This window comes from Mus caroli, unplaced genomic scaffold (genome assembly GCF_978045245.1).
Source record: "Mus caroli unplaced genomic scaffold, Mus_caroli_1 scaffold_11, whole genome shotgun sequence".
Taxonomy (NCBI): Eukaryota; Metazoa; Chordata; class Mammalia; order Rodentia; family Muridae; genus Mus; species Mus caroli.
This window is the reverse complement of record NW_028227266.1, coordinates 36,535,589-36,560,729: the sequence shown is the minus strand read 5'-3', so window position 1 is coordinate 36,560,729 and position 25,141 is coordinate 36,535,589. Positions and strand designations below refer to the sequence as shown.

At 36.1% G+C, this 25,141-nt stretch overlaps 1 pseudogene; it reads right to left on the bottom strand.

Annotated features, from left to right (window-relative positions):
* Positions 1-7,013: 7,013 nt before the first annotated feature.
* On the bottom strand, positions 7,014-7,930 carry LOC110302204 (olfactory receptor 8G18-like; annotated as a pseudogene).
* Between the last annotated feature and the right edge of the window lie 17,211 nt (positions 7,931-25,141).

Here is a 25,141-nt window from a genome sequence, read left to right as displayed (position 1 = left end):
CAATGTGTAGGTGGCTGAATCATCTTAAAGGCTTTGTCTTTTGCCTTACAGAAACATTCCAGTTTCATGAGGGTGGATTTACCAATTCTTGATCTTAGAGCATGAGCCATTGGGGCTCTGTTTATGAAATTTCCCCCTGTGCCAAAGAGTTCGAGGGTCTTTCCCAATTTCTCTTGTATTAGATTCAGTATATCAGGTTTTATGTTGAGGTCCTTGATCCACTTGGACTTGAGCTTTGCACAGTGACAAATATGGATCTATTTTCATTTTTCTACATATCGACAGCCAGTTAGACCAGCACCATTTTGTAGCCTCCCACAAGCCTGAAGCAGGCTGAGCAAGACATTAACTTTGCTTACCACTAAGGAGATCACCTAGGGTGGAGCCTGCCTCCCTGGATCACTCTATTGTTCTACACTGCTGCTGCTGCTACCTGCTGGGAGTCGGCCTAGCTGTTCCAGAGTCTACATCTGATCCTACATGCGGTCACCTGCAGCTGGGCTCTGAGGATGATTTGGCAGGAATGGGCTTTCCCCTCTCCTTTATAAAGCATGTCCACCATTAAAAATTTGAACCTTGAACAGACTAGTTGTCTTGGTTCCATTATTTCTCTACCTGCCTAGATTCCCTCTTCTCTTCCATTTCCAAGATGACTTCTAGGCTCGAACCCAGACATGAGAACCACAGGCCGGGGCCCCAACACCATTTGTTGAAGATGATTTCATTTTTCTATTGTATATTTTTGGCTTCTTTGTCAAAGATAAAGTCCCTTTAAGTGTGTGGTTTTATTTCTGGGTCTTCACTTCTATTGATCAATGTGTCTATCTCTGTACCAATACCATGCAGTTTTAATCACTACTGCTCTGTAGTAAAGCTTTAGGTCAGGAATAGTGATTCCCCCCAGCCACTCTTTTACTGTTAAGGACTTTTTAAGTTATTCTGTTTTTTTTTATTAGATAATTTCTTTATTTAAATTTTAAATGTAATCCCCTTATCTGACTTCCACTCCAAAATCCCCTATCTCATTCCCCTTTAACCTTTTTCTATGAGGATGTTCCCCTACCCACACACTCACTTCTGCTTCCCCTCCTGGCATAACTGTACATTGGGTCATCCAGCCTTCACAGGACCAAGGGCCTCTCCTCCCATTGATGTTCATCAAGTCTATCCTCTGCTACTTATGCAACTGGAGCCATGGATTGCTTCATGTTTACTCTTGGGTTGGTGGTTTAGTCCCTGGGAATTCTGGGGGTTCTGGTTGGTTGATATTGTTGTTCCTCCTATGGGTTTGCAAACCCGCTCAGTACTTTCAGTACTTTTTAAAATTCCTCCATTGGGGATGCTGTACTCAGTTCAATGATTGGCTATGAGCACCCACCTCTGGATTTCTCAGGCTCTTGCAGAGGCTCTCAGGAGACAGCTATATCCTGTTCCTAATAGCAAGAACATTTTGGCATCCACAATGTTGTCTGGTTTTGTTAACTGTATATGGTATGGATCTAGAGAACTCCTAAACTTGATAAAGAACTTCAGCAATGTGACTGAGTGTAAAATTACAACAGATCATTAGCCTTCCTATTATCAAAGGACTAACAGACTGGGAAATAAATTAGGGAAATTAAAGCCTTTACAATACTCAAAAATAATATAAAATACTTTGGGGTAACCCTAACCAAGCAAGTGAAAGATCTGTAAGACAAGAATTACAAGTCTCTGAAGAAAGAAATCAAAGATCTCAAAAGATGACACAATCTCCCATGTTCGTGGATTGGCAGGATTATTATTGTAAAAATAGGCATTTTTCCTAAAGCAATCTAGTAATTCAATGTAATCCACACCAAAATTTCAACTCAATTCTTCATACAGTTAGAACGAGCAATTCTCAAACTCATGTAGAATAACAAAAAACTCAGGGTAGAGAAAACTATTCTCAACATAGAAGAACTTCTGGGGGAATCACCATCCCTGACCTCATTGTATTACAGAGCAATAGTTATAAAAACTGAGATTCCACCTCACACCAGTCAGAATGGCTAAGATCAAAAATTCAAGTGACAGCAGTTGCTGGCGAGGATGTGGAGAAAGAGGAACACTCCTCCATTATTGGTGAGATTGCAAGCTTGTACAACCACTCTGGAAATCAGTCTGGTGTTTCCTTAGAATATTGGACATAGTACTACCAGAGGATCCAGCAATACCTCTCCTGGGCATATACCCAGAAGATGTTCCAAATTGTGAGAAGGACACATTCTCCACTAAGTTCCTGGCAGGCTTATTTATAATATCTAGAAGCTGGAATGAACCCAGATGTCTCTCAACAGAGGAATGGATACAGAAAATGTGGTACATTTACACAATGGAGTACTACTCAGCTATTAAAAAGACTGAATTTATGAAATTCCTAGGCAAATGGATGAACCCGGAGGGCGTCATCCTGAGTGAGGTAACCCAATCACAAAAGAACTCACATGATATGTACTCATTAATAAGTGGATATTAGCCCAGAAACAGAATACTCAAGATATAAGATACAATTTGCAAAACACATGAAACTCAAGAAGAACAAGACCAAAGTGTGGACACTTTGCTCCTTCTTAGAATTGGGAACAAAACACCCGTGGAAGGAGTTACAGAGACAAAGTTTGGAGCTGAGACAAAAGGATGGACAATCTAGAGACTGCCATACCCAGGGATCCATCCCATAATCAGCCTCCAAATGCTGACACCATTGCATACACTAGCAAGATTTTGCTGAAAGGACCCTGACATAGCTGTCTCTTGTGAGGCTATGCCAGGGCCTAGCAAACACAGAAGTGGATGCTCACAGAAAGCTATGGGATGGATCACAGGGCCCCCAATGGAGGAGCTAGAGAAAGTACCTAAGGATCTAAAGGTGTCTGCAACCCTATAGGTGGAACAACAATATGAACTAACCAGTACCCCCCAAAGCTCGTGTCTCTAGGTGCATATTTATCAGAAGATGGCCTAGTCGGCCATCATTGGAAAGAGCGGCCCCTTGCTCTTGCAAACTTTATATGCCTCAGTACAGGGGAATGCCAGGGCCAAGAAGTGGGACTGGGTGGGTAGAGGAATGGGAGGGATATAGGGGAATTTTGGGATAGCATTAGAAATGTGAATGAAGAAAATACCTAATTTAAAAAAAAAAAAAAAACTTCAGAACAAAGTGGTGGATGAAAAAAAAATGTATGCTATTGGTACAGAGACAGGCAGGTAGATCAATAGAACAGAATTGAAGACCCATGAATCAACCCAAACACCTATGATCACTTCATCTTTGACAAAGGAGCTAAAACCATTCAGTGGAAAAAAGACAGCATTTTCAACAAATGGTGCTGGTTCAACTGGAGGTCAGCATGGAAAAGAATGAAATTCAATTAATTCTTATCTCCTTGTACAAATCTCAAGTCCAAGTGGATCAAGGACCTCCACATAAAACCAGAACTGCTGAAACTAATATAAAAGGAAGTGGGGAAGAACCTCAAACACATAGGCACAGGAGAACAATTCCTGAACAGAACGCACATAGCTTATACTATAAGATCAAAAATAAACTAATGGGCCCTCATAAAATTGCAAAGATTCTGTATGGCAAAGGCTACTGTCAAGAGAACAAATTGTCAACCAAAAGATTGGGAAGACCTTTACCAAACCTACATCCCATAGAGGGCTAATATCCAATATATACAAAGAACTCAAGAAGTTAGACCCCAGAGAGCAAAATAACCCTATTAAAAATGCATTACAGAGATAAACAAAGAATTATCATCTGATGAATACCAAAGGGCTGAGAAGCACCTAAAGAAATGTTCAACATCTTTTTCGTCAGGGAAATACAAATTAAAACAACCCTCAGATTCCACATCAGAGCACTCAGAATGGCTAAGGTCAAAAACTCATGTGACAGCAGATGCTGGAAAGGAGATAAAGAGGAATACTCCCCAATTGCTGGTAAAACCACTCTGGAAATCAGTTTGGCAGTTCCTCAGAGAATTGGACATAGTACTCTCTGAGGACCCAATTATATCACTCTTGGGCATAAACCCAATAGATGTTCCAACATATAACAAGGACAAATGCTTTACTATGTTCCTAGAAGTCTTATTTACAATAGCCAGAAGCTGTTAAGAACCCAGATGTCCTTCAACATAGGAATGGATACAGTAAATATAGTACATTTACACAATGGAGTACTACTCAGCTATTTAAAACAATGAATTCATGAAATTCTTAGGTAAATGGATGGAGCTAAAAATTTCATCCTGAGTGAGATAAACCAATCACAAAAGAACACACATGATATGCACTCACTGATAAGTGGATATTAGCCCAAAAGCTCAGAATACCCAAGATACAATTTACAGACCACATAAAGATCAAGAAGAAGCAAGACCAAAGTATGTGTGCTTTGGTCCTTCCTAGAAGGCAGAACAAAATACCCATGGGAGGAGATACAGAGACAAAACATGGAGCAGAGACTGAAGGAAAGACCATCAAGAGTTTATTCTTTCTACATCTGTATTTTATCTTTTCTGCTACAGATCCTTCTAAGTAACTCTCCCGGGGCTGCTTTCCCCTTTTCACCTGAATTTCTGCCATCAAGGAGTGGTCTGTCCTACACCCCTCTCATGTTGGACTCCCTTCTTCTTCCTCTCCTGGGTTTCTTGCATCAGAATCCTAAATAACTTGCCTCTGTCTCCGTGCCCAGCCATTGGCTGCTTGAAACTTTATTTCCCAATCAAAACCAAGGACACATAATTGCACTATCTTGCAAGCAGACATACAAATTTTCATGTAATATGGAAAATTAGTTAATCTCAACAATTCCATTACGATGAAAGCAACCAACTTGTAAACAAACAAAACAAAAATGCAAATTTCAAATTTCAACCTACCCTATTCAGATAAATTTAAGAATACAAAATTTTGGTAACTGCTACAACTATTATTGAATTTGCTGTGGTGAGTTAAATAAGTAGCTAAGAGTGTAAATAAGCCAGCAAATGAATGAATGAATGAACGAACGAACGAACAAACAAACAAATAAATAAATAAATAAATAAATTCAAGTCTTTGTCCTAATACCAAAGGACTTGACGTTCTATACAACAGATTAGTCATATTTCATCTACTGCTATTCTCAAGAGCAAAAAAATGAAAGTGACTTAAAGAACTATACATGATTAAATGTAATGAAAATACAGTAGAATTTTAAGTAAATAGAAAGAAAAATAATTTGAAATTTTTATGTAAATAAATGAAACTAGGAAAGATGATGGAGGTGACTCAGAGCCAGAAAGAGTATCAACACATGCTCTCCAATGTAGAACTGAGAATTCTTAAGCACTACATCCTGAGATGAAGAACTGGGAGAAAATAAAAATTACTGAGAACAGAATGAGTCTTCATATGGGCATATATGGATTAAAGGAGACAAAGCCATTAATTTGAGAGAGAGCAGAGTGACCATGGGAATGATTAAAGGGAGATGAGGGAACACTTAAAATTACAGCACTCGCATATAAAATTCTGAAAAATGAATTAAAAATCATTTCAAAAGTCTTGGTATGTACTCATTAATAAGTGGATAATTTTCAAAAAATATACAGAATACTCAGGATACAATCCACAGAACTCAAAAAGTTTAGCAAGCTGAAGAGCCCAAGTTAGTATACCTCAAACTACTTGGGAGGGAGAAGGTGGCAATCTCAGGAGGGTTCATGGGAAAGGAGAAATGGAAAGAGGGAAACATAATCAGGTATTGGGTGGGCGAAAAAGACTGAAGCCAAGGGCCAGCAGAAAGAATCGAAACAGGCAACCTAAGGAAATAGAAAGTGTGGGGACCCTCCAGAATATACCAGAGACCTGGGAGGTAAGAGGCTCTCAGGACTCAAAGTGAGGGACCATAGCTGAAATGCTCTAAAGTGGTAAAAGGGAACTTGTAGAGCCCACCTCCAGCAGAAAGGCAGGGCATCAAGTGAGGGATGTGATTGCTATCCCACAATCAAAAACTCTGACACATTATTGTTCTTGACTGAAAGAACTGCAGGAGTAAAAATAGAGAGGAGCCTGAGGAAAAGGAGGTTCAGCAACAGAACCAAATTGGGATCAGGCTCAAGGGGAAGCTCCAAGGTCTGACACTGTTACTGATGCTATAGTGTGCTCACAAAAAGGGACCTTTCATGACTGACCTCTGAAAAATACAACAAACAGCTGAAAGTTTCAGATGCAGATTATTTACACCCAATCAATGGAAGAAGCTGATGACCCCTGTGGTTGAATTATTGAAAAGCTGGAAGAAGCTGATGAGGAGGGTGATCCTATAGGAGGATCAGCACTGTCAACTAGCCTGGACCCTTGAGATCTCTCAGACACTGAGCCACCAACAAGGCAGCATATATGAGTTGATATGAGGTCCCCTACACATATACAGTAGAGAATGCTGGATCTGGACTCTGTGAGAGATGATGCACATTATCCTGAAGAGACTGGAGTCCCCAGGGAGTGGAGAGGTCTGATAGGGTAAGGAGTGCGGGATCGGACATTCTTAAGGAGCTGGTGGGGGGGGGGAAGGGGAGGTATGGTATGTGGAACATTCAGAGGATGGACAGGGAGGGGATAAAGTCAGGACTGTAAAAAAAGATGAAATAAATTTTTTAAAGGTATCACTTGTAATTAACAAGAAATTTATATTTTTAAAGTAAAGTTTATCAAATATGAAGAAAAATATACATACAATGATGGATATCATCTACAAGAACAACAATTTGTGTAATCTATACTATTTGTATATGTTTTTGATTCTCATAAACATATAACGTATTAGGTACTCAAAAATTAAGTTGCAATGTCTAATTGTAAAATTATTAAAGGATCCTAGCAAATAAGTAATAATAATGACAGGTGGAGTCGAAATATATTTCTATGTATTTTTAATTACTTTTCTGTGATAAACAATCTTCACATGATTCCTGCTTACATAAATTTTTTTTCTTTCAAGTATTTTCTTCAATGAAATACTGACATCCTTATTCCTCAGGCTGTAGATCAAGGGGTTCAGCATGGGTACAACAGTAGTATAAAACACAGAGGACACTTTTATTTGGCCCATTGAATTCAGTGATGAAGGCTGTAAGTATGTGAATGCACCGGAACCGTAGAAGATAGCAACAGCAGAGATGTGGGAACTGCAAGTACTAAAAGCCTTGAACTTGCCCTCCCTGGAGTGAATGCAGAGGATGGTGGCAATAATGAAGATGTAGGAAGTAATAATGGTCAGCACTGGGAAAAAGACATTCAGTGTAGCAATAACTAGAATCAATATTTCATTGATAAACGTATTAGAGGATGCAAGTTTCAAGAGGGGAAGAAGATCACAGAAATAGTGGTTAATCACATCTAAATGGCAGAACTGAGTCCTAAGCATGAAGCCAGTGTTTAAGGATGAACAGATAACAGCAAAAATATATACCCCTGAAATCAGAGAACTGTAAATCTGATAGGACATGGTTACATTATAAAGCAAGGGGTTACAAATAGCAACATATCGGTCATATGCCATTGCAGCTAATGTGTAGCACTCTGCAATACCAAATATGAGGAAGAAGTAGAGCTGAGCCATACATCCAGAGTAAGAGATGATGTTCTTCTCTGTCATAAAGCTCATGAGCATTTTAGGAATAACAACTGTGGATTGACAGAAGTCAATGAAGGACAGACTGCTGAGGAAAAAGTACATGGGTGTGTGCAGGTGGGAACTGAGCCCAATCAATGTGATCATGCCCAGGTTTCCTGTCACAGTGATTAGATAGATTCCAAGGAAGAGGAGGAAGAGGGGCAGCTGGAATTCTGACTTCTCTGAGAGCCCAGCTAAGAAGAACTCAGTCACTGTGCAGTGGTTTCCTGCTGCCATGTCCTGCAATCAAACCTAAAGGAGAAAAAAGTTTGCAAACCCATTAACTGATTAAAGTTTATTTTTCATTTACTTGTACAAAAAGTCCTCATGTAAATTATTTCTGCTTAAGTATACATTTGCCATCAATATAATTGCCTTAAGTGAATTAACTTAGATAAATACAATTAATTTTTTAAAAAAATGTTAAACATATACTTAAAATTAAGAATGCATTTATATAAAATACTACCATTGAATTAAAGCTATAAAATTTCATGTGTTGAAAACTATGCCTCAAATTTGAGATGTAGAGTGGGTATTAGTGTGCAAACATATCCCACTGTGTCAAGGAAGTAATTTTTCCACAAAGGCAATGAATTATTATCTAAAATCTGATTTCAGATGTGATCTCCAGAGCCCTACATTTATACATTACTATTTCTCTAATCCATAATCTATATTAAGTCTTTAAATACCCCAAAGTGAAAATTAATTGAGCTCTGGAGCACCCATTGGGTTAAATATTTGAAATTTGGTACTACTAGGATTAAGTAGTGAATGCATGATTCTACTAGCATGGGATGCTGCTTGGGGAACCATTTCTGGAAGAGAATCAGTCAGTAGTGTTGACCTAAGGAACCAATAAAGACAAAGTGCCCAGATTAACTCCTATTTCATACCAATAAAACTGATAGCTAATACAATATATTTTTTTAATTTTTACAGTGTAAAGAATTAAGTATTACTGGCATCTTATCACTCAAAAATTCTGCAGTACAATTTTTGCATTGTGAGTTAATACTGAAAACCTTTCAAGTAGAAATTTAGTTATTCCTACATATTAAAATTAAAGAAACAGATGCAAGTCACATCTTCCTTTTCCACTTATATGTTGTGAAATAAGGAGGATTGCAATCCAGAAAACCATTAGCTAGGGGAAAATATAAGTACTGTCTTATATTCTTTCAAACTCTGCATCAGTTATTGATTGTGTACACATAATAACTTCCTAAATGAATTAAAATTTTGTCATTAAAAAGTAAGACATTTCTTTCTTCCCATCTGTACCTCTACTCAGAGATGATGGGCTTGCCTGCCCCTTTCAAATACCCCAGAGCCTGTCCGTGTCCAAGGGGTCTGCTGCAACCAGGGACACAGTTGAGATCCCTGCCCCAATACCTAAGGCAGCTGAAAATCCCACAGAGCAGAAAGTGGATCTATCCCCTCTGCCAAAGGCCAATCATCCTTTAGATCCTCACCTCACTCTGGGACAGATCTGCTGCCTGTCTTTTCAACCACACCCCATAGCATGCTTGTCTCCAAGGAGGTCTGACATAATTTGGGACACAGGTGAGACCTCTCTCACACTAACCCATTTCAACTGGGATTTCATAGAGTTCAGCAGATGTGGGATCTATCTTTTCTACAGGAGCCCCATCTTCTTTCTGATATGTACCTTCACCCTGGTCAGATCAGTGTGACTGCCCCTCTTTCATACCACACATATTGCCTGGAGATCAGCCTTAACTAGGGACACATTTAAAACATTTGACCCAATAAGCACACAAGCCATGACCCTGCCACTGCACAGAGACCAGGAGATTTGGGATATATCATGCTTTGCCTGAGCCACATAGTCCTTCTATTCTGTACCTCCATCTGGAACTGGGGAAGATCCTACCCTTGGACCCCAAACCCTGACTGTCTCCTGGGAAGTTCACCCTAAATAGGATCACAGGAGATCTGCCCTAACCATGGACATAGGAAGACTACTCTAACCATGGACAGAGGAGGTCTGTTCCAATGAGGGACACAAGAGCCCCACTCCCCCAACATAAACAGCACTTCCTGCCATCCAGGAGGCCTGACCTAACCCAGGTCATTAACTCTACTTCATCCAACCAGGGAAGCTCCAGTAAGAGATATACATGTGCATTAACACCAGAGGTTACCAAATAGCAAGAGGCAAGCACAAGAACATAAACAACAGAAATCATGTAATCTGGCACTATTACAATCGACTTTTCTCACCATGAAATGCCTGGATTCCATAACATACCTGGAAAGGAATATTCTGACCTAAAATCCCATCTTATGAAGATGGTAGAAGCCTTTTAAGGAGGTTATAAAAACTCCCTTAGAGGAATACAGGAAAAGAGGCAAATAGGTAGAAGCACTTAAAGAGGAAATTAAGATATCACTTGAAGGACTATAGGAAATTAAAATCAAATAGGTGAAAGAAAAGAACAAAACAGTTAATGACATAAAACTGGAAACAGAAGAATAAAGAAATCACAAACCCAGACAGAAAACCTAGGAAAGAGATCAGGAGCTACAAATGCAAGCATCATCAACAGAATACAAAAGATAGAAGAATAAACACCATAAAAGATATTGAAGCATCAATGAAAGGAAAACAAAGTATAATAGCCTTTTAACTCAAAATGCCAAGGAAATCCAGGACACACAAATGACCAAAAATAAGAATAATAGGAATAGAAGAAGGTGAAGATTCCCAGTCAAAAATCAAGAAAACATCTGCAACAAAATTATAAAAGAAAACTTCCCTAACCTAAAGAAATAGATGACCAAATTGAAGACTTTATAATACCTAATATATTAGATCAGAAAAGATAATCCGTCCATCACATTCTAATCAAAGCATTAAATGCACAGAACAAAGAAGGAATTATAAGGGCTGTAAAGGAAAAAGGTTGACTTACCAGAATACACCAAACTTCTCAAAAGAGATTCTAAAAACCAGAAGACTCAGGACAGATGTCACACAGACTCTACGAGAACAGAAATACTTTGCCCAGAAAAATACTCAATGACCATTGTTGGAGAAATCAAGATATTCCATGACAAAACCAAATTTTAACAACACCTTTCAACTAATCCAACCCTACAATGGATACTAGAAGGAAAAGTTCAATACAAGGAGGGTAACTACACCCATTAAAACACAAGAAAGTAATCATCTCTCAACACCAAAAAGAAGAGAACCACACATACATAATACCATATCCATCAACAATATTACCAGAAAATAACAATCATTGGTCTTTAATATCTCTCAACATCAATGGGGTCAATTTTCCAATAAGAAGACAAAAGCTAAAAAACTGGATAAATAAATGTGATCAAGAACTTTGCTGTATACAAGAAACATAACTCAGTGATAAAGATAGACACTACTTCAGAGAAGAATGCTGGGAAAAATTACAAGTATATGAAAAAAAACAAGAACAAGAACAAGAACAAGAACAACAGCAAACAAAAACAAAAACAAAAACTTGTGTAGCCATTAAAATATCCAACAAATTAGATTTTCAACCAGAAGATAACAAAAGAAATGGGGATGGACACTTCATACTCATCAAAGAAAAAATCCACCAAGATGAACTCTTAATTCTGAACATCTATCCCACAAATGTAAGAATACCCACATCCATAAAGGAAAACTTTACTAAAGCTCAAAACACAGTGAACGTCACACAGTATTTGTGGGATATGTAAACACCACACTCTCACCAAAGGAGGGATCATGGAAAACAAAACTACACAGAAAGAGACTGAACATCTATCTCACAAATGCAAGAGTACCCACATCCATAAAAAGAAGAAAAAAACTTTATTAAAGCTCAAAACACACACTGAACCTCACACAGTAATAGTGGGATATGTTAACACCACACTCTCCCAAATGGAGAGGTCATGGAAAACAAAACTACACAGGAAAAGATTGAAACTAACAGAAGTTATGAAACAAATGGTTTTATGATATAACTTCAGGATATTTTACTCTAAAACAAAAGAATATAACGTCTCAGTACCTCATGATATTTTCTCAAAACTGGACAATAAAATCAGACACAAAACAAGCCTAAACACATATAAGAAGATAAAAATAATTCCATGCATACTCTCCCATAGACAATGGCTGAACTTATATAGCCACAAAAAAAAAAAAAGAATCATGGAAACTGAATAACTTTCTTCTTGATAATAAATTGAAGAAAGAAGAAATAAAGAGCAAAATTAAAGACTTTCAAGAATTCAATGAAAATTAAGGCAGAACATATCCAAACTTGTGGGACACAATGAAAGCAGGGCTAAGAAGAAAATCCATAACACTAAGCACCTTCATAAAGAAATTTTAGAGGTCCTACACTAGCAACTTAACCACAAATCTAAAACCTCTAGAAGATAAAAAAAAAAAAAACAAACAAAGAGGAGGAGAGTAGAAGGGAAGAAATAATCAAACTCATATCTGGATATAACCTGTTAGAAACAAAGAGAACTATACAAAGAGTCAAAAAAAAAAATTATGAGCTGGTTCTTTGAGAAAATCAGCAAGATAGATACACCCTTAGTCAAATTAACTGAAGGACACAGAGACAGTATCCAAATGAACAAAATCAGAAATGAAAAGGGAGACTTAACAACAGAAACTCTGGAAATTAAAAAATATATATGTCAGATCTTACTACAAAAGACTGTACTCAACAAAACTGGAAAATCTAAATGAAATGGATAATTTCTAGACTGATACCACTTACCAAAGTTAAGTCAAGATCATGTAAACCATCTAAACACTCCTGTAACCACTAAGGAAATAGAAGCAATCATTAAAATTCTTCCAACCATAAAAAGGTCAGTGCCAGAAGGTTTTAGTTCAAAATTGTACCAGACATTCAAACAAGAACTAATACCAAGAGTCCTCAAGCTATTTGACAGAATAGAACCATAAGGAAACCTACCTAATTTATTGTATGATGCCACAGTTACTCAGATACTTAAACCACACAATGACACACAAAGAAAGAATGTCAGCCCAAATATGCTTATGAATATCAATGCAGAAATACTCAATAAAATTCATGCAAACTAAATACAAGAATTCATCAACAGCCTCATACATCATGATCAATTATGCTTAATCCCAGGCATGCAGAAATTCTTCAGTATATGAAAATCCATCAACATAATCCACCATATAAACAAACTCAAAAAACTCACATCATAACCTATAATATCCTGTAAATGCCTTTGAAAAATTACAACTCTCCTTCACCCTAAAAAATTTGAGATTATGAATTCATGACACACACTTAAACATAGTAAAAGCAATATATAGCAAACCAACAGCCAACTTCAAATTATATGGAGAGAATCCAGGAGCAAGCCCCAAAAATCAGGGACAAGAAAGGCAGCCCCACTCTCTCCCTATCTGTTGAATATGGTACTCAAAGTTCCAGGATAAAAACAAACAAACAAACAAACAAACAACAAAAAACAAAAAAAAACCTCAACAATAAAAGAACATTTGGAGGAAACATTATTCTTCAACCTCAAGCTACAGTACATATAAAGCAATAGAGAGTAAAAACACATACTATTGGTACAGAGTCTGACAGGTCAATCAATGGAATAAACTTGAAGACCCAGAAATAAACTCACATACTTAAAGACACTCACGTAACAAAGAAGCCAAAACCATTTGATGGAAAAAAGAAATAACCTTCAACAAATTGTGCTGGCCTAACTGGTGGTCTACATGTAGAAGAATGCAAATTGATCCATATCTATTACCTGGTACAAAGGTCAAGTCCATGTGGATCAAGGACCTCAAAATAAACCCAGATATATAAAGTTTAACACATGAGAAAGTAGCAAATAATCTAGAATGCATTGGCACAGGGGAAATTTTCTCATACAGAACACCAGTGAATCAGGTTCTAAGATCAACAATTGATGAATGAAACCTCATGGAACTAAAATTCTTCTGTAAGGAAAAGAACACTGCCAATGGGACAAAATGACAGACTACAGATTTGGAAAATATCTTTAGTAAAGCTACATCCAATACAGAGCTAAAATATACAACATATACAAGAAGGTAGACTCTAGAAAACCAAATAACCCAATGAAAATATGGGGACAGACCTAAACAGAATTTTCAGCAGAAGAATCTCAAATGACTGAGAAGCACTTAAAGCAATGTTCAGCATCCTTAGCCATCAAGGAAAGATAAACCAAAATTACCCTGATATTACACCTTACACAAATCAGATTGGATAAGATCAAAATCTCAGGTGACAGCATACACTGGCAAGGATATGGAGAAAGAGGAACTCTTCTACATTGCTCATGGGATTGCAAACTGTTACAGCCACTATGGAAATCAATATGGTAATTCCTCTGAAAATTAGAAATAGTTCTATCTAAAGAACAAGCTGTATCGTTCCTGAGCATATAGCCAAAAGATATTCCACTATACCACAAGAACACATGCTCTACTTATGTTTATAGTGGCCTTATTTGTGATAGCCAGAAGGTGGAAACTGCCCAGATGCCCCTCAACTGAAGAGTGGATGCAGAAAATGTGGTTCATTTACATAGTAGAATACTATCCAGCCAATTAAAAACAAGGACATCATCAATTTTGCACACAAATGAATGGAACTAAAAAATGTCCTCCAGAACCAGTGAACCCAAGCCAAAAGGACATACATGGTATGTATGATATTAGCCAAAAAGTACAGAAGAGCCATGATGCAACTCAAAGACCATTTTAAGCTTAACAAGAATGAAAGCCCAAGTATGGATGCAATTCAATTTAAAAGGGGAAACAAAATAATCACAGGATGCAGAGGGAGGAAGGGACTTGCTTGAGAGAGGGGAAAAGCAGGGCAGCATCATGTATGGGAGAGAAGTCCAGGGATTCAAGAGAATGAATGGAAATATGCAGCAGTAGTGGTTGGAGGTGTTGAGAAGCACTAGAAAATCTCAGAGAACTAGGATGTGAGAGGCTTCCAGGACTCAATGGGTATTTCTTTAGCTGAAATGCCCAACTGTGGGGAGGTGGAATCTGAAGAGACAACCACTAGTAGATAGACATAACCACCAACCTGATCCCACGCCCCCCACCCACCCCCAGCTGAAGCATGGGGCTAGTCAACCATCTTCAAAAGTTTTGACTCAGTATTGTTCCATCTAAAGCGAATGCAGGCACAAAATGGAGAAGAGACTGATGGATAGACTATCCAATGACTAGCCTAATTTGGGTTTGATCCCCCATGTGCAGGCACCACATTATTACTGCTGTCATACTCTGATTACAGACAGGAGCTTAGTGTTACTGTCCTCTAATAGTTTCTACCAGAAGCTGACAGGTGCCAATGCTGATATTTGCAGCCTACAATTGGAATGAGATCATGAAACCCTATGGAAGAGTTATGGGAAGGAATGTTAGAGCTGAAGGGGATTGCAACCCCATAGGAATTACAACAGTTTCAACTAACCTTGACTTTGAGAGTTCTCAGAATTAGACCACCAATCAAAGATCATACACAGGCTAGTCCATGGTCCCTGACTCACAGAAGCAGATGACTATTTTGTCTCACAACAGTGGGATAATATCAGTCTAATCCTATAGATATTTGAAGCCCCAGAGAAGGGGAATTCTGACAGTGGCTCACTGTCAGCTTATGAGAAGCAATGAGGATGAGGTATGGGTAAAGAACTCAGGGAAGAGGACCAGGAAGCATGGCAACATTTGAAATATAAAAAAAAAAAATAATTCAATAAAAATAAAAACAAAAAGTAAAATTTGGAATGTTTTTAAAGCACTTACTTCTTGCATAGATAATAACATAAATATCAAGAAAACTTACAGATTGAAGTACTCAGAGTAAGACAGAAGACCTTGCAGACAACATACATCAAATTAATGGCAGCTCTAGAAGAATTCAACTTCAGATTCATTAGAAATAAACACATAACAATAATTATTAGATGTCAAAACATTAAATAATTTTAATCATAATACAAAAGGGGCCAGAAGGACTGTAGGAGACAAAGTAATGCAGCAATTTGGGGGGTACTTGGCTATTACAATGACCCATCCAGTGCATTCATGATTTCAAAGAAGCAGTTTCTACACAATGGTGCATATTAGAATGAGTCTCTAAATAATACATCATGACTTTGTGAGGAAGTAGACCTGACACTTCCACTCTCCATTAAGACATGGACTACTAATAGTTCTAAAGTGGAGCAGACATTGTCTTCAATTGTGTTCTTACTAATAAGACCACAATACACCACTGTACAGTTCTAAAATTCTAGTCAGATAACATAGTAAAACGAATAAAAATTTCATCAGTGTGGGAGAAGACAATCGTAGGTACAATAGATTGTAGTAAAGAATACTGGACAGAAGATGGTTATGGTGATACCAATCAGAGTGTGTGTGTGTGGGGGGGGGGTGTGGGTGTGTGTGTCTTGGTGTGTACTTATATAAAAATTTCAAAAAACTTTAATGAAAATAAAAATTAATGAGTTTGTCATCTAAACTTAAAATGACAGCCCTCTTCCAATGACTCAGGAATCACTATGAAGAGTGTTAGGAAGTTTGGGAGATTCAGTGATGGTAGGTGACTACAGAAAAGCAGTGTGTCTGGGCACAGTGGAGCAGACTCACCATGATTGTTCCAGTATGCACAGGATCTATGTGAGCCCAAGTGTACCATATGCCACCTTGGAAATGGGAGTTACACACAGAGTTCATGCCTTCTGAAGAGATATTGGCATTTGATAACTCTTGAAATGACATTCCAGTTTTCTCTCATTTGCAACCAGACATGGTTACAATGCAACAGAGGTAAATCATATAACCCACTAAATGTGAATAGAACAAATTGGTATGCTGTGAAAACAGTAACAAGATTACACAAACCTGCATGGGATAGACAGGGAAGGAGCATTAGCCTCTGAAGTATTGGAGAGTAGATAGTGAATAAGATCAAAGCATGCTTATAAAAATGTAAGAGTTAATTATTATATTTTAAAGCTTAAAGCTATAAAAAGCAGGTGACAGATCCACAGTGATTAAATACATCTGACAAAGAATTTATTGTGAAATATCTAAAATATTCATAATTTCTAATACCATAAAACATACTTTATGTTTAAGTAAAATAAATATATTATTGAAAAATAAACCTTATAAATAAGATATATAGAAAGTGAGTAAATGAAGAGTAAATTTGTATACAAGACTTGGCTCATTATATTTAAACAAGAAAGCAGTAAATATATGATATCACCATACAAGGAAATTAAAAGTGACATTGAAAAATTCCACTAATCACTAACCCAGATGAGGAGTATCTAGGCACAACACACAACATGTGTTAGTGGAGAAAATGTTAAGCCATGTAATTTTGTAAAACTGGTTTGCAACATATTTTAAGTGTGAAGACACATCTTCTATGCATTTCAGTTATTACTTCTTAGTTTAAACAAAGGATAAATGGGAACAATATTCTGCATAAACAATTGATAAGGGCTGGAGAGATGGCTCAGCCATTAAAGGCTAGGTTCACAACAAAAAATATAAGTATTGAGAAAATATTCTGGCAGCTGAATACATTCATTGTTGAGGCTTTAGTAAGAAGGAACCCAAATAACCTGTTTCATTTTTTGTATACAATATAATTCTAGTTACATTAATTAAGGAACAAATGACTCAGTCAGTCAAAAACATATAATTCAAAAGCATGGTATTATTGGAATAGCATGAAGTACACTTTTCAAATCTGGTTGAACTTGCACAGGAATTATGAGTATTGTTACAATCACTGTCAGTTCATATGTGCAGCTGTTGCCTCTGTCTGGATGACATTGTTCCCTTGCATTCATCCACCATCTCGGGTGAATGGGTTCTCTCTTTGGAAGTTGTTGGCTAGAGAGATTCCTTCTACCCCTGAAAAAAATCACAGGCTCTTCTCATTACCATTGATTACACACTGGAGCCCTTGTTGCTGAGAGCACCCTGTATTTGAATCATAGAACATAAAATTATGAAGATATCTGGCTTGGCCTTGAACATTCATCACTATTGACTTACACACTGGAGCCCAATGGTATGACCTTGTTGCTGAGGGCACCCTGTTTTTGATTCATAGAAGATAAAATTATGAAGATATCTGGCTTTGCCTTGAACATTCATCACTATTTACTAGCTTTCACAGTTCTGAAAGCTAATAGGAACACTACTGGAGGAAACCGCTGCTCAACAATTTTTTTCTATAGGTGTAAGGAGCCTTCCTCACATTCGCCATTACAAGATGGCGCTGATAGCACTGACACCCGTGTTCTAAGTAGTAAACAAGCAAGCTGCGCATGTGCCGGGGTAGCTTTCCACGCCATGTGCTCTGCCTTTCCCGTGACGACAACTCCGGCCGATGGGCTGCAGCCAATCAGGGAGCGACACGTCCGAGGCGGAGGACAGTCCTCCATAAAAGGGACGGGTTTCCGCCATTCTAGGGATCTCTCTCTCTCTCTCTCTCTCTCTCTCTCTCTCTCTCTCTCTCTCTCTGGCTCTCTTCTCCACTGGCTCCCGAAGGGGTAAGCAATAAAGCTTGTGCCACAGAAGATTCCGGTTGCCCTGAGCGTGTTCTTACCAGGGGGGACAAAAGCGCGGGCAATATATAGGTGAACCTGTGAGCTATATTGACATCTGGATTAGAAAATATTCTCATGGCTACAACGAAGTCACGAATATCATGAGTGTATTGAAGCATTTTCCCTCCACAAGATAAAACATATACCTCACAGCACTATCAAACCAGACTTGTTTTGTTGTAAGCATTTTAAAAATAATATCAAATCATATTAAATATTATACTGTCCCAGAATACACACTATTTTGAAGCATTGCATGTATGTATTGTGCTTCTGTATTTTTTTATTATATTGCTTAGTTATTCCTTTGTACAATGGCTTTGTAAATACTGTTGTAATAATTATTGAGCAAAGCACAGTCATCCATGTGCTAAAAATATTGTTATGTTTTTCTTACTTTAGTTTTTCAATCTTGAATTACACCTATTGTCAATACACTAAACCATATTTTACTCCTGTACCACTCTAAGCCTGGTTTTACTCCTGTAAATATATCAAGACAAGTTTTATACTTGATAGTCCTTAAAATTCAAACAATGTATTCTATATTTACATTTTTTATTGTGTGTCCTTATATGGAAAAATGTTTCAATGGTATCTACAAAATTAAATAATGAAATGGTAATGGCATAAAACATCAAATTTTCCAACAAATATTCAGAGGTCATTCTAATAAAAATACAAACAATGCACATATATTGAGTCTTTCAAGTAGCCCTGAGAGAACATGAAGAAAAGTTTAATGAGAGAACAACTTGTACTAATAGTGTTCTTTAATGTTCAATATGGTAAAGAAATCAAGTCATAAGATTTATGGATAGGTTTATCATAATCCAACTAGTGCATTTCATGTATAAAGTCATAGCATTTAAGATACCAATGAAGTACTTGAACCAACATTTTTCTTGTTTAGTCATTTCAGAATTTACAGTAGAAATTAGTGCAGCCAGATGTTAAATGAAATTCATCTAAAATGATTAAAAATAATAGAATCAGGAAACCCTGGATATATAAAAGGCTCAATACAACACTTTTTTCTTTAAGTCTTTATATATAATATACACATACTCTATTAGGAGTGTTTTAATTTCCTTTCTAAAATACTCTATTTATTATTGTTGATAGTTTTATTATTATATATACTTTATATGAAGTATGAGTGCACCGGTGTATGGTGTATTATGGTGCATATTATAATGCAAGTGGTTAGGTTTGGACAGCATGTTTTTTCCTTCCCCTTTGCAGGTTCAGAGGATAGATCTCAAGTTATCAGAATTATGTTGCAAGAGCATTTACCCTTGGAGTCATCTTGTCTGCCCAATTAGTGCCTTAATTTCTAAGAGAGTAATGTATGCTTTTCACTCAGATGTAAAACACATATTAATAGGACTTATATATTAATTTAGTTCCTACCATTCTTATATAGATAAGTCATATAAGAGGGCTATAACATTGATAAAACTTTTCCAGTACAAAAACATAAATGTTTATAAGCAAAAGCCAAAGAAATATGCAATTTTTGTTTCACTCTTAGCCTTTTCTCCAAGAGAAAACAACCTTTGAAGAACAGCCCTTGTTCAATCTCTATCTCTTCTCAACATCAACTGAACAGCTATAAATAGTTCCTATTCTACATGTAGCAAACTGACTTTTAATATTATATCACATGCCCATACTCTATACTAAGTCATTAAGCCTTCTTCAGTCACTATTTCTTCTTTGTTAAATATTGTATTTGAAGATTATGTTTATGGTACATAGGCTGGTTGCTTATACAAACATTAAATGATCTTAGGATTATGTATTCACCTCTTAAAATTGAATATGAAGCATTTAACTTTATGCAAAACTTCATGAGTAGAAATTTCTCCTGGTAATATGTGGAGATCTGAACCACCTAAAATATTAGGAATAAAAATTCTAAAACCATAGGAATATCAAATGAGTTATGCACATGGGATCTATTAGGTTGAGTTAAATTATTCTAAGAATGTGCTTCAAAAAGAGAACCTGGCAAATTTTCCACCTGCCCACATATTATTCCTCCTAATTCTCTCTGTTTCTTACTCCCCATATCTTTCAGAATATTACTAAATTACAAAGCAAATAACTCTGAACTTTGGTCACTGCAGCAGGATAAATTATTGTGACATCTGCTCTGCTTTAATGAAGTCACAACCCAAATCTTCCCTATTAGTGTATATTAATTAGAGATGGATTCTAAATATGTGATAAAATTTGCAGACAAAATAAAACTAGGAGGAAGATGCAATACAAGTTGTAACTGAATGGGTTATTATTGCATAATCATGGACTAAGACTAAATACAGCAATGTACCAATATTAACAGTATTGAGCATAATAAACAAAAATATGACTAAATTCACAACCATAAAATCAATACTATTCAATATATTCAGTATTTAAAGTTTGAATGTTAACATTTTAACAATTTTATCATTCATAAATATGTTTTGTTATGCAATTATTCCAATGTCTATAGTTTTAATATTTTTCTCTGAAAATTCATGTTGTTCTCCAATATTTATCATAATGAAATAAAATTTCAAAATATGTTATATGTAAGCATAGTTATTCAAATTATGCTAGTAATGAAAATGTAGCTCAGTGGTTTGTTTCTACAAAATAAAAGAGGTCTAATCTTGTTATTGAGATCAATTACATCAATTAAGGTCATAATTGTAGGAATCACTGATTAAGATGGTTTTGTACTGTCTAATTCTTTTTTGTTGTTGTTTTTCAGACAGGGTTTCTCTGTGTAGCCCTGTACTGTCTAATTCTTTGAGTTTTTTTTTTTTTTTAATTAAATTGAATGAGAGATCACACATTTCTCATGGTGAGGAGTATATTTTGTAGCCAGCATGCCTTCAAATTACTAAGACCTCATCCATACAAGAAAAAGATAATTTGAACTCATTTCATATTAAAATAAAAACAAACTACTAAATCAGTTTTAATGATGTGTTTCATATAAAAACAGTAAAATTAAATTTTGAAAAATGGCCAAATTAACATCTAAACTGTATTTAAATGACAACATATATAAGTGTGTGTGTGCTTGTGTTTGTGTGTGTGTGTTTCTAATTCCTATGTAAAAATATAGATAAATATTCAATAAATGAAATAATAAAATCCATAGAATAAGTGATAAATGAATGGAAATGCTTAACTTTTCATGAAAACCAAATCTTAGAATGTATCAAATTGTAATTTATTATTTTAGATTACCCTAATACATTATGTCACAGTGATTTCTAAAAGATCTCTGGTGTGACTTCTCAGCTCTATAGCTGTTGAAATGGCATACAGCCAAGACATCACAATGATATCTGAAAGTTAAACCAATAAGCTCCTTAGTGCTACCATTTATCACAGTTTTACTCTCTCCCAAGGCTTTGCTAAGGCTTCAATTTCTTCCATGTCCATGAAGTTAGGAAACAATAATATATAGCTAATATGCTAAAGTTCAGGTAGTGACATTCACTGTGGATGTTCTAGACAAGAAAAGATATTGGCAACAAGAAGTACAGTTGTTGATAAGGGGGATATATTTACTATGCAGCAAACATATTGTTAGAAAGTTTGTGATGTTTGGAAGCATAACAGATACAGGCCTTAATAATTAAATGGGGATATTATGCCAGTTTCTTATCTGAAAAAGGGAAAAATATTTATTTTTTGTTCATGGGCTATACTGCACAAATATGAAGATAATTTACATTTATAAACCTAGAGAAGCAAGTTCCTTCAATTTATTTGTAAAACTACCACTGTCAATTGTCATGGTTTGGTCTTTTGCTGTATTATAACACTAAGTGTAGGCCCCCAAGACCTGGATTCCCCTGAAAAAAGAGTCCACACATAGACCAAACTGAAGCTATATGGTCTTTTCCTGAAGTTTCCTTGATTGGTACATAAGGATGTCAACAGCCAGCTAACCAATAGCTAACCAGAAGAAACATTTGTAGAGTTTAGGAATCCTAAGCTGGATGCCAGAGAACACCACAAACTGGGGAGAATATGGTGAATGGAGGATAAAGTAGCAATGGGGTAAGAACTTCCAAAAAATGGCCATGTGGTTTGGTTAACTGGATGTAAGAGCAGCCCAGATGAAACATGGCAAATTATATGATAGGATTATTGGAAAATAGAAAAAATAGCATAGAAGATAAATATCTCTCAGCTCTCATGATGATTAAGGCTTGTTATAAGTGTATATTCTGTGCTGTACACTTGTATATGTGTGTGTGTGTGTCTTTTATCTGGAAGTAAATGGTTAAAGGTAGGGGAGAAACCCTCAGATACAGTTAAAATTTTTCTTCAACAGTCTACTCATTTGATCCTGTTAAATTCTTCATACATATAACCCCCTCCTTCTGGGATGGACATAATCCTCTGCTTACAATACCCAGAGTATGTTATAGTTGTTGTTGTCTCCATTTTTCAAGGCTCTTCATTCTCTTTGAAAGAGAATCACTATGCACTTTTTCTTTGTTATTTGAGAAATATATAATTCTTTCTATATTCCATTCAAAAGTATTGTTGACGTGGTGTGATTCTCCAAAATCTTGTAAAGGATTTATTCTGAACCTCATGCTTCCTTGGGATATAAACTATACTACTAGCCAGATGACCTTTTGGACTTATTTGCCAGTCCCCTCAGTAATACATGTCTAACACATTACAGGTTTGTATAGTTCTTTCAAGAATAAAGGAATAATTAGACGAAGGAATGGGAATAGTCAGCCTCTTTACTTATCTTCTTACAGTGATTGTTCCATTTGTTATAGTCCTAAATAAAAAGTATGATGATGTGAGAAATACACACTACCTTATCTCTCCTGAAATTTTCATTATCAAATTTTATTTGCTGCTTGCCAATGGTGTTAATGGGAATGGGGAGAATCAGGCGCCAAGTTTTCTGCAGTTAGCATTTAAAAGACAAGAGCTAGTACTCAATATCAACAATACCTTTGAGCCTGGTCTGCTATTGCATTCACCTTCTTCCAGGACTCAACTCTTCTTTACCTCTGTAGTTTCTATTTCACACCCACAGTCAATTGAGCAGTTATGAAGCTCTGTCCTGAGTTTATCTTCATCAGGTACTGTTTGCTGTGAAATAAATATTCATTATTCTATAAATGTTCTATTGAGAAAAGTAAACAATTATCAGTGCTAATTCTCCAATTCCCAAGACAATCTACAGATGATTTCTGGTAACTTCTAAACTGTCTACTCCTACAAAAGATTTTGCATGCGGATTACTGGAGAGCTGTGTAAAAATGATCCAGCATGTCTTTGTGGGTGTGAGATTCTCTACATTTCTTAAGAGCCTTTGGATGACACAACAGACAAAGGCCACAGGAGGTAACCAGGTTTTAGAGAAACAATGACTTTTCTGATGAGCTATATGATATCTAATTTAAGTTTAACATTATTTAAATAACAACTCTATTCACAAGAATGTTGTTAACAGTTTCCCCAATAACACAAACTGCCTTGCTCTCTTCCTCATTAATAAACCAGGCAAACAAAAGAAAGGTCTACATGAAAGAGATAGGGGCACCATTGTGACAATAGGAGGAGTTGAGTTATTTCAGGACCAAATAGATTGAAATGAGAACAGTCTAAATTCTTAAACTATCAAGGGGGTTTGTAATGCTCATATGTCACTGCTGGGCAATGGTTGCACATGCCTTTAATTCCAACACTTGGGAGGCAGAGGCAGGCAGATTTCTGAGTTAGATTCCAGCCTGCTCTACAGAGTGAGTCCCAGGAAAGCCAGGGCTATACAGAGAAACCCTATCTCAAAAAAGCATTAAAAAAAAAAAAGACTAATGTGTTTTCTATTCTAACCTATTTAATATGCTTTAAATAATTCATTCCTTATTTTTTCTTCTTTAAGCATTAATGATAATAAATATTCAAATTAATGGAGAGCGTGCAAAATATAATTAAAATTTCATACCATTCAACACAACACAATACTTGAATATTCTATAGAAATTCAAAATATATTTGAAGATAATTTTCATAGGAAAAAGTGATAGAAAACAGGTATGCATTCACCAATTATTGAACTAGTGTGCTTCCCTCAAGTGAATAGTAACTTAGGTGATATAGGGAAAATTTGGAAAATATCAGAAAGCCATGTACATAACTGGATAAAGATTATAGTGCAATATGTGAAAGTTAGCAAATAGTAGTTTATTTAATATACTGTAGCTATATTCAACTGTTCTGCCAATCGTGTTTTAACATATATTAGCCTCTTGTTGTACAGTTTATGTATTTATTTTTATTAATATGCATTAATTTTTGTATATGTGTGTATTATACTAACATTAGAATGATTATTTCATGAAAATCTGATGTTTCTAATACATTTCCTATTAGTAATTGGTCAATTTTGTGATTTCGTTGACCTAATAGACCTGAAAAACTTGTATGAGACCAAATATCAGTAATATATAATGGACAGTTTCTAATTCTCACTTCTGCTGGCCTATTGCAATTGTGTAAGTAATAAGGCTAATTCTGAGTTATTAGGTACAAATTCAGCAGTCTCTATATGCAAAACAACTATTTCTACATATAAATAATCAGTGATGATGCTAAGAATTTCAGGAAAACCTAATAATACTGTAAGAATTGCATATAATTCTAACTTTTGGATTGAGGTATATGGACTCCTGTGCACCTTGCTTATTTTTTTCTGATTTATAAACATGTCAT